This window comes from Danio rerio, chromosome 4 (assembly GCF_049306965.1).
Source record: "Danio rerio strain Tuebingen ecotype United States chromosome 4, GRCz12tu, whole genome shotgun sequence".
Taxonomy (NCBI): domain Eukaryota; kingdom Metazoa; phylum Chordata; class Actinopteri; order Cypriniformes; family Danionidae; genus Danio; species Danio rerio.
The window spans coordinates 54,011,793-54,027,539 of NC_133179.1; the positions used below are offsets into that span (position 1 = coordinate 54,011,793).

Sequence of the window (15,747 nt, forward strand, 5' to 3'; positions counted from 1 at the left end):
TTCTCGTCAGTTCGGCTAGCTCAGTCGGTAGGGCATGAGACTCTTAACCTCAGGGTCGTGAGTTAGAGCCCCACGTTGGGCGTTTCTGTTACCTCTCTGTCTCTCTCTCTCAGCAAACTTACATTAGGGTTCATATAGCTGACCTTTTGAGACAAAGTTCTGACTTTCTACCACTGTAGGGACCTTTCACTAAGTCTCTGTGGTGTAATCGGTTAGCGCGTTCGGCTGTTAACTGAAAGGTTGGTGGTTCAAGCCCACCCAGGTACGAATTAGGCATTTTGCTGCCTTGCAACTGCTAACACGTGCACTGGGCATAGATCCTGGGCCACATTCTGTCCAGCGTTACAAGATGAAATCAGGATTTAGCAGAATATTGTCACGGGTAGGGAAGGTATTACTGTAAACGGGGTCTAGCTCTTGAAAGAGCTTCTCATCAGCCCGACTAGCTCAGTCGGTAGAGCATGAGACTCTTAATCTCAGGGTCGTGGGTTCGAGCCCCACGTTGGGCGTTTCTGTTGCCTCCTCTCTCTCAGCTAACTTGCATTAGGGTTTGTATAGCAGACCTTTTGAGACAAAGTTACGCTTTCTACCACTGTAGGTGACCTTTCCCTAATACTCTGTGGCGCAATAGATTAGCGTGTAGGCTGTTAACTGATAGGTTGGTGGTTCAACCCCACCCAGGAACCAATTAGGCATTTTGCTGCCTTGCAACTGCTAACACGTGCACTGGGCATAGATCCTGGGCCACATTCTGTCCAGCGTTAGAAGATGAAATCAGGATTTAGCAGAAGGTTGTCACGGGTAGGGAAGGTATTACTGTAAATGGTGTCTAGTTCTTGAAAGGACTCCTCATCAGCTCGTCTAGTTCAGTCGGTAGAGCTTGAGACGCTTAGTCTCAGCGTCGTGGGTTCGAGACCCACGTTGGGTGTTTCTGTTGCCTCTCTCTCTCAGCAAACTTACATTAGGGTTCATATAGCAGACCTTTTGAGACAAAGTTACGCCTTTCTACAACTGTAGGTGACGTTTCTCTAAATCTCTGTGGAGCAAAAGGTTAGCGTGTAGGTTGTTAACTGATAGGTTTGTGGTTCAAGCCCACCCAGTGATGCATTAGGCATTTTGCTGCCTTCCAACTGCTAACACCTGCACTGGGCATAGATCCTGGGCCACATTCTGTCCAGCATTACAAGATGAAATCAGGATTTAGCAGAAAGTTGTCACGGGTAGGGAAGGTATTACTGTAAACAGTGTCTAGCTCTTGAAAGGACTCCTCATCAGCTCGTCTAGTTCAGTCGGTAGAGCATGAGACCCTTAATCTCAGGGTTGTGGGTTTGAGCCCCACGTTGGGTGTTTATGTTACTTTGCTCTCTCTCTCTCTCTCTCTCAGCAAACTTACATTAGGGTTCATAAAGCAGACCTTTTGAGACAAAGTTACGCCTTTCTACAACTGTAGGTGACCTATCCCTAAGTCTACCTAAGTCAACCCTATACCTTGCCTACTTGTAAATTTCTGTTGTGGAGCCCGGATAGCTCAGTCGGTAGAGCATCAGACTTTTTATCTGAGGGTACATCCACACCAATCATAAACTTAAAACCCCATCTCACAGTAAACTTTTGTGTACTGTAAAGGTCTGCGCCGACCACAACCCTAAACCTTGCCTACTTGTAAATTAGTGTTATGGAGCCCGGATAGCTCAGTCGGTAGAGTATCAGACTTTTAATCTGAGGGTCCAGGGTTCAAGTCCCTGTTCGGGCGTGTGAGGCTCATTTTGTGGAGCCACAGCTTTTGCCGTTGAGCTATCGCTGGATGAAAGTTTCATCTGGATGCACAATATGTGTACTAGGCATAAAGAAATAGCAGTACAGGCAGTCTTGTAGTCGTGGCCAAGTGGTTAAGACGATGGACTAGAAATCCATTGGGGTCTCCCCGCGCAGGTTCGAATCTTGGCGACTACGTCCTCCCCCTTTTTAAAATTGCAGCAGTCATCAATTGTTTGCATTTCCATTGTTTCTTGGGAAAAGCATTGTGCTGGTAGGAGGAGAAAAACAACAGAGTGTTCTCACTGAAAAGAAAGGGGCTTATCACAGGGAGGAACATACCACACAAGGGTCACAACGGCTGTCTAGTAGCTTGCTGTGATCGTATAGTGGTTAGTACTCTGCGTTGTGGCCGCAGCAACCCCGGTTGGAATCCGGGTCACGGCAGGTTTTTCAAAGTGACATTAGTGTCGCACTCTGTGTTGCCATCCGCTATCTCCAGCCTTCTTTTAGTGCAGGCTGTGCTAATGGCACGTCCTGAATGTTTACGTTTCCTAAAGTGTGGAAGACTAGGGATATGATATAAGAGAAATAGGATCTTTGATGCCAGCATGCTGTGTAGATAAGCACTGATCAAGTCACGCTTCTAAGGCATGGAAGGAATCTTTTCAATTGTTGAGTGTCCATTCATTGCCACAACAGCAGAAAGACATTCTGCAGTTATCATTGATCTATTTAATGTCTCCTACATGACATGAAGTCCAAACTATTGTGTTGTACTGATGTCTACACCTACAACAACCATAAACCCAACCTCAAAGTAACCTGTCGTGTTTTAGCAACTTTCTTGGGAAAAGTGTTGTGCTGGTAGGAGGAGAAAAACAACAGAGTGTTCTCACTGAAGAGAAAGGGGCTTATCACAGGGAGGAACATACCACACAAGGGTCACAACGGCTGTCTCGTAGCTCGCCGTGATCGTATAGTGGTTCGTACTCTGCGTTGTGGCCGCAGCATCCCCGGGTTGAACTGGGTCATGTCGTGAATTCGACTTCTCATCAATTAGAAATTATCAGACCGGAGGTTTTGAATATCAGAAAATAGACTTTATTCTCCATAATAAAGCCGAGAAAGAGCAGAGCAGACCCCAGAGCATTCTGAAGTCTCTCCTGCTCCTCCTAAAGTATCTGTGTTCTCCATAATCTTTATACAGGTAATTATGACACACCCCTTTGTGTCTCTTTTTAACTCTTGACCATTTTTGAATAGGTTTTCTAGTCTAAGGGGTCCTGCTATTCTTGGCTCTCAGCCCACCAGCTCATGTCAACAGAGATGTTACAGGTCTATGTCAGCAAAGTATAAATACAACTTATGCAAAGGAACTAAGTGTTTACATACATTGTTATGATAGGATAATAACTTAATAATATGTTACTCATTCTAACTTCTGCCACATATAGCTTCATACAAGTATTTAACATATATAATCAGTGCTTTACATATTCAGTTATTCTACACAATCAGCCATTTAGTAAAAGCCTTCTCCTAGTGTTGCTTCTGTGCAGGCATACTCATATTACACAGTATTTTTAACACACGCTGGCATGTTTACTGCAAACACTACATACATTTTGAGAAGAGAAAATTAACTGCTTTACACTTAGAAAATACTACACACTGAGAGAATAGAAATCTTCTTCAATCCCTCCTCTTAAGACTTTAGTCTTAATATTATTGTCTTTTAACCCAAAGTGCAATTTCATAATCCAGTTCTCTTAATTACCTCTATTTAGTGACTGATATAAGCCACATAGCTGTTATCAATTGACTAGATTATGCCACTGTACTTTGACAGAAGTCCAGCCAAACATCTCCCCTCTCTTTTGATTTGAAGGAAGTAAAAGACTGTACTCTGTTTTTTCTCATAACACATCAAAGACAACAATGTTTTAAGCATAAGTATTCAGTTGGTTCAGTCCTAGCTGCTGGTTTTCACACTTATGTAGAATATACTGAAGTGATATTATATATAGGTACCATAAAAGCAATATGCAAACAAATTCAATATACAAACATAAAAAGCATCTAATGTTGATCTTGATCTTTGGTCATCCTTGTTTCTCTTCTTCTCAGCTATCAGCATCTTCACTTGACTTTAATAGATGTTAATGGAGATGTGTGGTTAAGAGTCTGAGTTTTGAAATCTGCAGTTGTGCATTCATCATCCCTTGACTTGTGGCACTGCTGTATGTGGTATTCAGGCATATTATCAGAATCACTCTTTACTTTGTTCTGATTAACTTCTCCTTCCACACGTTGCACTTAGTAGTTAAGAGCTTTGGAATATTCAGGCTCCTCTGTTTCCGGTCAGCTTTCCCTTGCTGGAGTTGTTTCCTTTCGCTCCTTTGAGGCATTGGTACCCCATTAATGGCATCCACTTTGGCAGCTGTTGGATTTGCCCTCATCCAGATATGGTCCTTTCCTCCTGAGCTCTCTCCTTTTTCCAGAACATCCACAGATAGACTCGATCAGCTGGACTAATTGGACCTTGTATCTCTGCTCTCTCACATGGCTCCTTTCTGGTTTCCTGCACAGATATCGCTTTGCACATGGCAATTAATTGTTTCTTCATAAAAGTCCCTACTGCATTAGACATCTTTGCAAAACATTCCAATAGGTTATGTGCAAGGTTATAGGTGAGATTATATGCAAGGTTTTATGCAAAGTTTCATGTGGTTTCTTGCAAGGGTCGACCCAATAGCAGTTCATGCGATGCAGTGTTAGATGCCTGTTTCTGTCAGTTTCCATGCCATCATTCACCAATGCACTTGTTAACACATTAATCCCATTAAGTTTATTATTTTCACATCTTTCATTGCGCGTTGGCCTTGATGGATCATCTTCATCTCTTTCAGCCATTTCTGGTAATTGAGCATAATACAATTATTCTCTCTTTTGCTTTATTCACAATTTTTCATACTCCTTTAGATGTTTTTATTTATTGATCACTTATTAACTTAGATTTTAATTACTTTATGAATGCAAACCTTTTATGAACTTATTTCTGCTGATGTTTCAAATCCTTGGAAGTACTTCTTTCGTCACAAATAAATAACTGTTCCTGCTTCATAATTTGCTTCTGGTACCATCTCCACTCATCTACTCATCATAGTTTCTCAACTGTGCTTGTTTACAGAATAATTCTCTATCCAGTCAACACCAAAAACATTCATCATATCTCACTGTTTGGAGCAATGGTCTCCACTTAAGTCTTTTAATTGAACTAAATCTTTGTGAAGCTGTAGATAATTCAATCACCCACATATTGTGACAGTATCCATCCTAAGATCTTCTCCCTACACTGTCAGAAAAAATGTGCAAAATTTGTACCTTTAGGGGTACAATGGCTTGTCACTGGGGCAGTACCCTCAAGGGTACACCCATTGTACCCTTTCATGTGGGTACGTATTTGTACCTTTGCAGTATGTACCTTTCAAGGGCAAATATGTACCTCTGCTGCCAAAATTGTACCTTTGCTAATATTATGGTACCATAATGTACCTTTAAAAAATGGTGTAAATTTGTACTTCATACTGTACATTAAAAATAGGCTAGAATGCAGTTTAATCAGTTTTTATTAAACATTCGTAACAATTAAAAATACATTTTTCACAGGATAAACATTTTAGTAACAATCCCATAACACAATTTGATGACAATTTTAGAAGAATACAAAACAATATTGTTACAGTGCACACTGAATTCATTCTAAATGAATACCTTTAAAACTTGGTCACAAATACATTTCATAAAGGAACCTATTACAGTCTTAGTTTTCACAGAGTTAATATTTTAAGCTCAATAACAATAAACAAAGTGCCATAACAGGATGCATAGTTTAAAAAAAAACAAGATGTTGATTAGACTCTTTTAAAACGTTCTATAAAAATTCTAAACAGCAAGAACATTAAGCTCAATGTTAAATTAGTTGTTCTTTTATTTACATCACATTTCATTGACCATTTTTAAAACCATGTAACATTTAATTAGACCTTGTTTTAACTTAGTACATTTTTTTCTACTGTAAACATCTTATTAAAACAGTCTCTACATCATGCAAGCAAACTTTTTCCTACACATTTCACATCAAACATTTTACCAAACACAGTATTAGAAATTTGATTTTAACTTTAAACATTCTTCGGGATAACAAATAATTTGTCATCAGCATAGTAAGTGTCAAGTGCCTGAAAGTCCCTCTCTTGTCCTGGTTTAATTACACTCCATTCCAAGTCAACTTTTACCACATATGCATGGAAGTGTGAATCGTAAGAAACTGGAATTAAAAACTTGCCACAAAGCAACCATTCAGTGTTTACACTTAAAATGTATTTAATTTGGAAGAATAGGGGAATTTCTTCTGCATGGACATAGTCAACTATGAATACATCTTTTAATGCATACCTCACACTATCAACAGTCACATTTGAAACGCGCTGAATGTTGAAATGTTCCATAGAGTGTATGTTTGTGAGAATTGTCTGTAGGTCTAATGGGAGTGATGATAACGGAGTCTCTATACTCCTATCTACTACCTACTCAAACTCATCAAGAATACAAGGTGTGGAAAATTCCCAGCATTTATTCATTTGGTGCCTCTCACTTAAGGTTTTGGCAATGTTAATAAAGTTTCTACAGCTGCTAGCAACATTCTTAAAATACTGGTGTTTAGCCTCAAAACGCATGCACCAAAGCAAGCGCAAAGGTTCAAACATAGATGTTAGTCTTGAGTAATGTATCAAAAAATGACACTTGGGTGTCACAACATCCCCAAAAACATCCCTTAGCTGTGTCAAAAACTCAAACACCAGTGTATCTAACATTGCCAGGTTTTCCCTTTTCACTCTTGGGGCAATTACAATGTCAACCATTTTGTGAGGCAGACCCAGCAATTTCAGATTTGTGTAAGCTTCGCTCTGACAAATGCACTTTTTTTTTTTTTTTTTTTTGTCATTTTGACCAATGGAGAGTTGCTCAAGTTAATCATTTAACTCCTTAATAGTGATATGTTTTTCTTTGGGAGCCCAGCTCAGAACAAGTTTTATTATTAGAGGAATGACTCCCTCCAACAAATCATGCATTATATCAGGTGGAAATGTCTGTCACGTCAAAATAGTTCAATTCACTAAATGGTGATGGATAGTTTACACCATATGTTCTTCGATCATTTGCATTTTCAATGCATGTTAGATGGTAGAGATGTACCTCTGGAGTTCTTAAAACAAAATCACTTTCAGTAAATTTATCTTTTACGTCTGTGTGGGTTGCCATGCAATAGCGGCAAACTCTAGCAGAGTTAAATGACATCGTAAAACCAGCTAACATATGTGCTGAAAGATTGTCTGCCGAAAATGTTGCTAGTGCAGCATGAACAGTCTGCTCAATCCCACCTACAGTTATCATGAACCCTTCACGTTCAAGTTTTTTTTTAGGTCATCCAACATTGGTTTTAAAATGGTTGCTAATCCACAGTTTTTTACAAAGGTTTGTCGTACTAATAAAGCAAGGTGAATGTGCTTCAGTTTTGAGGAGTGTTTAAGGTTGCCTTCAGTATAGTAAAAAGCACAAAGCTTGTGCTTGCTTTTTTTTTTTAACCTAGCGGGTTGACAACGTCAAATTCGTCTTCAAAGCATGTGGGTTGACTTTAAAGTAGGAATGTTCCTTGAAACATGTACCATTTGTGTAGTCATTTAGGTAATCTGGATCTCTGTGTAAATAATTGTTTGTCTGAATTTCATCAAATATGTTGTCACGTGAGCAGTAGTTAGTTTAAACCTCAGTAATAGGTACATATGAATAGGTGCCTACTTTGTGTCCACTCGGTGACCTCAAAATGTGATGTACTGGTTCAATCAGCCTAAGCTTAGATTTACAGTGCTCTTTTAACATGTGTGGAGAGCTAACCATTTTTGAAGCTTCTTCAAAGAAGTCCTTTGATTGTACCATTTGTCTTGTTTCAGGACATTCTGAAATGTTGAACCCATTTTTTTTTGGAGATGGTAAGAAATAAAAGAGTCGTAATTTTCTTTAAAATAACAAAATAAAAAATTCATGTCATTAACTATTTCCTGCTGGACAGTCTGAGGAATGTGATTTTTTTTTCTCTACATTTAAGAATGAAACTGAAGAGATTTTCTTTAAAGTTAGCCAAAAGCTCATTCCTACTCGGTGGAGGAATTTCATCTGCCAAAGGCTGTAGCTCGTTGGTATTTTCCAGATCATTGTGACAGTCAATATTTTCAAAATCATGGTCCATGTTTTCAGTAGCATCCAGGTCATCATGAGGCAGAACAAGCTTCCTGTGTTTTCGATAGACATGACGCCTAAAAGACTCATATAGTGTAAAAGATGACTTGCAATCATTCAGTCCACAATTGATGTTGAAATTTGGTTCATGGTTGTGAACCAGGCCAACATGTTGAATTAGTTTTATTAAGGTGAAGGTTTTCCTTCCACACCTTGTGCATCGATATGGCTGTGGCATTTTTAGCACAGGATATTAATTATTTGGGTGACAGTTATTGGAAGGGGCTTGCCACCCTCCTCAGTAATCTTGGCTATGGCATGCTGCAGGAAGGTCAGTGTATTCTTCATATATGGTGGATAAGCCAAGTTGAATACATAATAAGCACTGAAGGCTGCAATGATTCCTTCTTCAGCTCCCATTGCCCTGCACACCTCCACACCATCCACTTTGACAAAAAATTGTGTCCGCTTGGAGAAAGCCATTTTCCAGTCAGTTTCTGCCAATTGTATGGTTGGGTATGGAGTCTCAGCATCACACTGTAAAAAGTAAAAAAAAAAAAAAAAAAGTTAATCATCTATAAGAAACATGTATCAAAACTATTAGAAAGCGAGAGTTCAGCTAAGTTCCATACCTCTCCCAGTGTGATCAAATTCTCAACTTTTTCTTTGAAGACATGGGACAGCAGAATCAATCCTGTACGAAAGTCAGAATCTTTTGCGAAAAAAAGTATAAAAGTAGCCATATACATATACTCATACACACACAGATATACAGTTGAAGTCAGAGTGATTAGCCTCCCTGTTTATTCCCCCCACCCCCAATTTTTTAAATAAATAACTGATATAAGACTGTATATATTTATATATAAGTATATATACATTAATGCGTTAGTCAATGTCCAAACTATCAGCAACCTCAATGTGAACTGCTTTAATTGTTAAGCAAGTGAACAACACTCCAAACCTTTTTACTATACTCCGGCCCGTTTCACTTCATATATATATATAGTCTTGTTCGTAACAGTTGCAGGGCTGATAGTGGAAAAAATTCCTGAGCCTGAACTTTTTTTCCTTGCCCCTGAGGTGAGTAGGGGTGGGGGTACTATGTATGCAACACACTTTTAACTCATAACTTGTGGGCCCCTGGGCCCAAATATATTAACAGCCTATGTGTAACCCTGATCATCATTATTGTCAAGTGGCTCTTTTTAGATATTTCCCTATTTGCATTATGCCCCCAGTATTATTCAAGAAAACTTAGCATTTTCTTCTCAATATGTTCAGTGCCTAGATTGACATTATTAGCCCATCTTAGAACAATCACTGGAAGTAAATGCTACAGATGCTACAGCCATACCAAGACAGGTCAGTAAGTGGCAATAATAGTACTCCAAAGTACACAGGAATTGATTAACTAAAGGACATGAAAAGGACACACATTCATTTTTCTTTAACAAATTTCATTGCAAAATATGCACCATTTAACTGAAAAACCATAATAAATAAATATACTGTAAAAGACAGTATGGGATTAACAAAAAAACATTTCTCCTTCCCTTTATTTTTTCCTTTCTGAACTTAGTTTTTGGTCCAAAACATGCAAATGGTGACCACTGAACTGAAAAAACAAAATAAATAACTGTAAAAGACAGTGTGGAAAACATGTCTCCATCCCTTCATTTCTTCCTTTTTGATGAACATTGTTTTGGGTCCTCATAACCTTTTCTTTTTAACATGTTTGATGATGCTTTGGATTGATAAAAGAGAGGAAAAACTGTGTTGGTGCAGATGATGTGGAGACTGGTGCTGAGGAGGGTTGGGGTGGTCTTCTTTTTTCCAGGGCCTGTTGACCAGAGGAGGTGGTGGCTTGTGCAGAGGTGGTGGAGGCTTGTGCAGAGGAAGTGGAGGCTTGTGCAGAGGAGGGTTGGGGTTGTCTTCTCTTTTTCAGGTGGGCCTGTTGAGCAGAGGAAGTGGAGGCTTGTGCAGAGGAGGTGACTTGTACAGAGGTTAAGACTGGTGCAGAGGAGGGTTGGGGTGGTCTTCTCTTTTTCAGGAGGGCCTGTTGAGCAGAGGTGGTGGTGGCTTGAGCAGAGGTGGTGGAGGCTTGTGCAGAGGAGGATTGGGGTGGTCTTCTCTTTTTCAGGAGGGCCTGTTGAGCAGAGGAAGTGGAGGCTTGTGCAGAGGAGGATTTTGCTGGCCTTTTGATTTTTCTGGGCTGTTGAGCCAATTTGTTTGCCTCCTTTGAGGACAGAATCCTTGCTGCCTCACTAAGCCTTTTCTGCTTTAGTGCCTGTGCAGTCTCTTTCGTTTTCTTTAAATGTAATTGGTAGTTTTGGAATGAGGAAAGGCAGGATCGCCTTTAAGGCTGGTCAATGTTCATAGTTGAGGCTGTCCAGTCCCTGGCCTTAAGTGTGGACTTGATCACTGCGAGGCTCTCATATGTTTCCACATTAATGGAGCACCTGTCAGACTCTAGGATATCATCCATTAAATTGAATGATCCTTCCACCAAGGGGCCTGTAAAAATGGACAAAAGCGCTTTAACAAGTTTGCACAGGGTGGGATACCTCACACCTCTTTCTGTATTTTTCAAGGAAGCAACATGGCTCCACCAGTCTACATCAACTCTACAGTCCCCTTCAATGTAGTTTGGTACACGAAGAAGCATGTCCGCATCCATCTGGTAGGCCCGGCATTCTTCAACCAGCTGACCAATCTCTTCTGGAGGGACAACATTTGGCAAGGCCTTTCCTAATGTAGTGAATGCTCCAACAACTGCATCGGATTGAATTAGAGACGGCGTTAGAGCAGAGAGTGATGTTAATATGATGTTATCCAGGGGAAGGTTTTTTAGCAGAAACTCTGCTGACCTCATATACCCTTCTCTGAGAGAGTCATAGATATGTCCAACCCATACCTTCCTCTCCACACGAGCTTTGTTCATTGAATTGTAGCAGAATTGTCCAACAGAGAGCCTCTGGTTTGACAGCTGCAAATCCCTGCACCGTACATCAACCTTAAGAAACTCCTTGTGACTCAGTGGAACAGTCTTTGGTCTCATAAATTTGCTCAGGAGCTCTTTAACAAGGGCCACCATTTCCACATGCAACAAATGCACCATTGGCTTTTCATGTTGAAGCTTTTTGACAAATCTCTGAAATGTCAGAAGGACCCCTGCAAATATAAGAAAAATAAATAATTCAATTTGAGCAATTAAAACTCATGACTGGTGTGGGAAATAACTGAACAAAAGTATGATTATGTATTTAAAATACAATATATACTGTAACTAAATAATAATACAACTAAATTTATTTCCAGCAAAACATTAATTAGATCAGAACACTAGTCATACTGTCATACATATAACAGAGGGAATTACTTTTTGATATATTCCAAGATGACTGTATAACAAAACATTTTTCTTTCTGACACAATGCAAAAAATAGCCTTTGAGGTGACATCACATGTTTCTAGGTATCAAGTCTAGGTCTTGCATCCTCTGATAAATAAAAATTAGATTAGACTCTGTAATGAGACTACAGAGATGGCTTTTGAATATGTTACTCACTTTCATGTACAGGAGTAAATTATAGGAAACTGTTACCTTGATACATAGTTCTTCACAACATAGTTCTTCACACAGTACTTAAATGTTGATCATATTCTCATTAATTTGGTTATTGTTGCTGTAGAAAAGACCTGACTGTTTCATTGTATCATGACTTAGGTAATTTGTTAGATCAGGTGCTAGTGGACTACAAACACTAAAAACACAAAAATATTTAACCAATACAACATCAAGTTCAAGTTGCATTAAGTTTGCCTAGTCATACAAAAGATACCTCTGTATAAGTCAATCAAGACTTAGAGATGCACAGAGATGCGATCTTTTCGGTCTTGGTTAACTTGTGTTCCCGTCCGGGACGCTGCTGCCTGCTCTTTCTGAAGAACTACTATCCTGGCCTTTTCCTCAGTTGTGAGGTCATGCCGCTCAAAAACCTGATTAAGAAGCCTTCTGTAGTACACACACACACACACACACACATTATATATATATATATATATATATATATATATATATATATATATATATATATATATATATATAGCCTATTACCTTGATATGCTGATAATTTGCTATTTTCCTAACACCTACCATAACCATTTAAAAAAAGATCTCAAAAGATGTTGCATCATTAGGCCTCCTGTACATTCCATAATGAGCTTATTCTAACTAAACTAAATAACAAACATTAAATACATCACACCTGTTATTATTAAAAAGAGTTTTATTAGGCCTACCTGTATTTGTGTTCCTCATTTGGGTCCAGGACATGATAGTAGTGCACCACGAGTACATCCAGTAGTTCATTCATTCTACTGCAGACTTCAAGCATCTGAATGAATCGGTTACTAATGGGCCTTATCAAGCTCTTGGGGGGTGAGATGGAGTAAACTCTGAAATTGTGCAAAAATCTCCTTCTGCTTGGGGGACTTCTCTATGTCATTATAAACATCAGAGCAAAAATCTTCCACCTCTGATTGAAATGGGCTCATGAGAGCCTTAGCCGCATTTGACACCATATGGACAGTGTCTCCCAAAATGTCCAACAGATTGGGGTTCTCCTTTCTAGCTAGGGTCTCAAGCCCCAACTTCTTCCCCCTCATCACTGCGCAATTGTCTAGTAGCATACTGGTGACCTGCCTCCACTTTAGCCCATATGAGTGCAGGACGTCATTTAGTTCCAGCATCAAAGCTGAGGCATTCGCAATATTTACTTTTTTGCTGGCAAGATGCTGTGTTTTCACACTGCCTGCATCCTCGTCATAAAATCGGACCAGGACATTAAGAATTTTATCCATACTTTTGTCCGTGGCCTCGTCAATGTTGACTGAAAACATGCCATTCTTAAGCTTCTCAGACAGACGTTTTTTTTAAACTCTGGCAAGATGCCGTGTGTAAGAAGATAGCTTGCGTGCTGCCTGGAGACAGACAGATGCACCAAGGCGGGTCTATCCTCCGCTAATTTCTTACATAATGTGACGAGTGGGTGGGCGATAGTAAATGACAAGTCAAGCTCAGCAATGAAGGAGCACTGCAAGGATTAATGCAAGGCTGTTACCCAGAGCTGGAAGAGTAGCTACACAAAACAGCAATTGTAATGGACGGGAATCGGACCACGGTCTTCTGTGTGGCAGGCAAGAAATCTACCACTGAAGCAACAATGCTGATATGCTTATACTGCAGCCCTAGTGGGGTGTGATTGCTGCAAGGCTGATACCCAAAGCTGGAAGAGTAGCAACACAAAACAGGAATTGCATTGGCCGGGAATCGAATCCGGGTCTCCCACGTGGCAGGCGAGAATTCTACCACTGAACCACCAATGCTGACCCATATTCTTCCTTGCCTTTGTGTGTGTGAGTGCTAAAAGGCCGTCAACCAGAGCTGAAAAAGGAGCAACACAAAACTGCACTTGTATTAGGCGGGAAGCGACTCAAGGTCTACCGCGTGGCAGGCGAGAATTCTACAACTAAACCACCAATGCTAACATGGTTTTATTGCAGCCCTAGTGGGGTGTGATTGCTGCAAGGCTGTTACCCAGCGCTGGAAGAGTAGCAACCAAAATCAGAAGGTGCATTGGCCGGGAATCGGAGCCGGGTCTCCCGCGTGGCAGGCGAGAATTCTACCACTGAACGAACAATGCTGACCAATGTTGTTCCTTGCCTTTATGTTGTGTGAGTGCTAAAAGGCCATCAACTAGAGCTGCAACAGGAGCCACTCAAAACAGCACATGTATTAGCCGGGAATCGACTCAAGGTCTCCGGCGTGGCAGGCGAAAATTCTACCACTGAACCACCAATGCTGATATGCTTATTCTGCAGCCCTAGTGGGGTGTGATTGATGCAAAGCTGTTACCCAGAGCTGGAAGAGTAGTAACACAAAATAGGAATTACATTGGCCAGGAATCGGACCCGGGTCTCCCGTGTGGCAGGCGAGAATTCTACCACTGAACCAGCAATGCTGACCAATGCTTTTTCTTGCCTTTGTGTTGTGTGAGTGCTAAAAGGCCGTCAACCAGAGCTGAAACAGGAGCCACACAAAAACGCACTTGTATTAGCCGGGGATCGCCTCAAGTTCTCCCGCATAACAGGTAAGAAATCTACCACTGAACCACCAATACAGATATGCTTATACTGCTCCCCTAGTGGGGTGTGATTGCTGCAAAGCTGTTACCCAGAGCTGGAAGAGTAGCAGCACAAAACAGGAATTGCATTGGCCGGGAATCGGACCTGGGTCTCCCACATGGCAGGCGAGAATTTCACCACTGAGCCACCAATGCTTACTGATATGGTATTTTGCCTTTGTAGTGTGTGAGTGCTAAAAGGCCGTCAACCAGAGCTGAAAAAGGAGCCACACAAAACCGCACTTGTATTAGCCAAGAATCGACTCTAGGTCTACCATGTGGCAGGCGAGGATTCTACCACTGAACCACGAATGCTGATAAGCTTTTACTGCAGCCCTAGTGGGGTGTGATTGCTGCAAGACTGTTACCCAGAGCTGGAAGAGTAGCAACACAAAAAAGGAATTGCATTGGCTGGGAATTGGACACGGGTCTCCGGCATGGCAGGGTAGAATTCTACCACTGAACCACCAATGCTGATATGCTTATGGTGCTGCCCTAGCGGGGTGTGATTGCTGCAAGGCTGTTACCAAGAGCTGGAAGAGTAGCAACACAAGAAAGGAATTGCATTGGACAGAAATCGGCCTCGGGTCGCCCGCAAGGCAGGCAAGAATTCTACCACTGAACCACTAATGCTGACCCATGTTCTTCCTTGCTTTTGTGTTGTGTGAGTGCTTAAAGGCCGTCAACCAGAGCTAGAAGAGGAGCCACACAAAACAGCAATTGCATTAGCAGGGAATCGAACCCAGGTCTCCCACATGGCAGGCAAGATTTCTACCAAAATCACCAATGTTGATATGGTTATGCTACTGCCCTAGTGGGGTGTGATTGCTGCAAGGCTGTTAGCCTTCCAGCTGAAAGAGTAGCAACACAAAACAAGAATTGCATTGGTCGGGAATCAGACACAGGTCTCCTGCATGGCAGGCGAGAATTCTACCACTGAACCACCAATACTGACCAATGTTGTTTCTTGGCTTTGTGTTGTGTGGCTGCCACAAGGCTGTTACTTGCAGCAGGAAGAGTAGCAACACAAACGAGCAACTGCATTGGCCGGGAATCGGACCTGGGTTTCCCACCTGGCAGGGGAGAATTCTTCCACTGAACCTCTAATCCTGAAACACATGCTCTCCTGCTGAAGGATTCGGATTTCTGCTTTCCAATTCGTCTTATCATGGACCAACGTTTATCCTTTTCTCATTATCTTGTTTCTCATGATTTTTTTTTATTAAATATAATTATTTCATCATTTGAATGAGTATTTAACTGTGAAATTATTTTAATTAATGAATAAGGTAACACATTGCTTAATATAAGAATGTTCAGTGCATTTGCCTGTCTCTTTATAACTATTATCAGAATCCACCAAACTAGGTCAGAGGTCACGGAGACCTTAAAGGGCCATGAAACCCCCTCGTTTCAGCAGGGTGTTTTCACACCTCTACTTTGGAAAAAGTCAGAAAAGTGGGCGTGTCCAGCTCTGTTTAGGGGGGAGTGTCGGAGGAAG

At 40.9% G+C, this 15,747-nt stretch overlaps 1 protein-coding gene and 4 non-coding genes across 5 annotated transcripts in view; 3 read left to right on the forward strand and 2 right to left on the reverse strand.

Moving 5' to 3' along the window:
- LOC137491295 (uncharacterized) overlaps nt 1–15,747 on the reverse strand; it is a 331,835-nt gene that overhangs the window by 74,559 nt on the left and 241,529 nt on the right. The window lies entirely within an intron of this gene.
- trnak-cuu (transfer RNA lysine (anticodon CUU)) lies at nt 437–509 on the forward strand. Its single transcript has one exon. It is a non-coding gene; the product is annotated as a tRNA-Lys (tRNA).
- trnak-uuu (transfer RNA lysine (anticodon UUU)) lies at nt 1,681–1,753 on the forward strand. Its single transcript has one exon. It is a non-coding gene; the product is annotated as a tRNA-Lys (tRNA).
- trnas-aga (transfer RNA serine (anticodon AGA)) lies at nt 1,872–1,953 on the forward strand. The gene has a single exon. It is a non-coding gene; the product is annotated as a tRNA-Ser (tRNA).
- On the reverse strand, nt 13,379–13,449 carry trnag-gcc (transfer RNA glycine (anticodon GCC)). The gene has a single exon. It is a non-coding gene; the product is annotated as a tRNA-Gly (tRNA).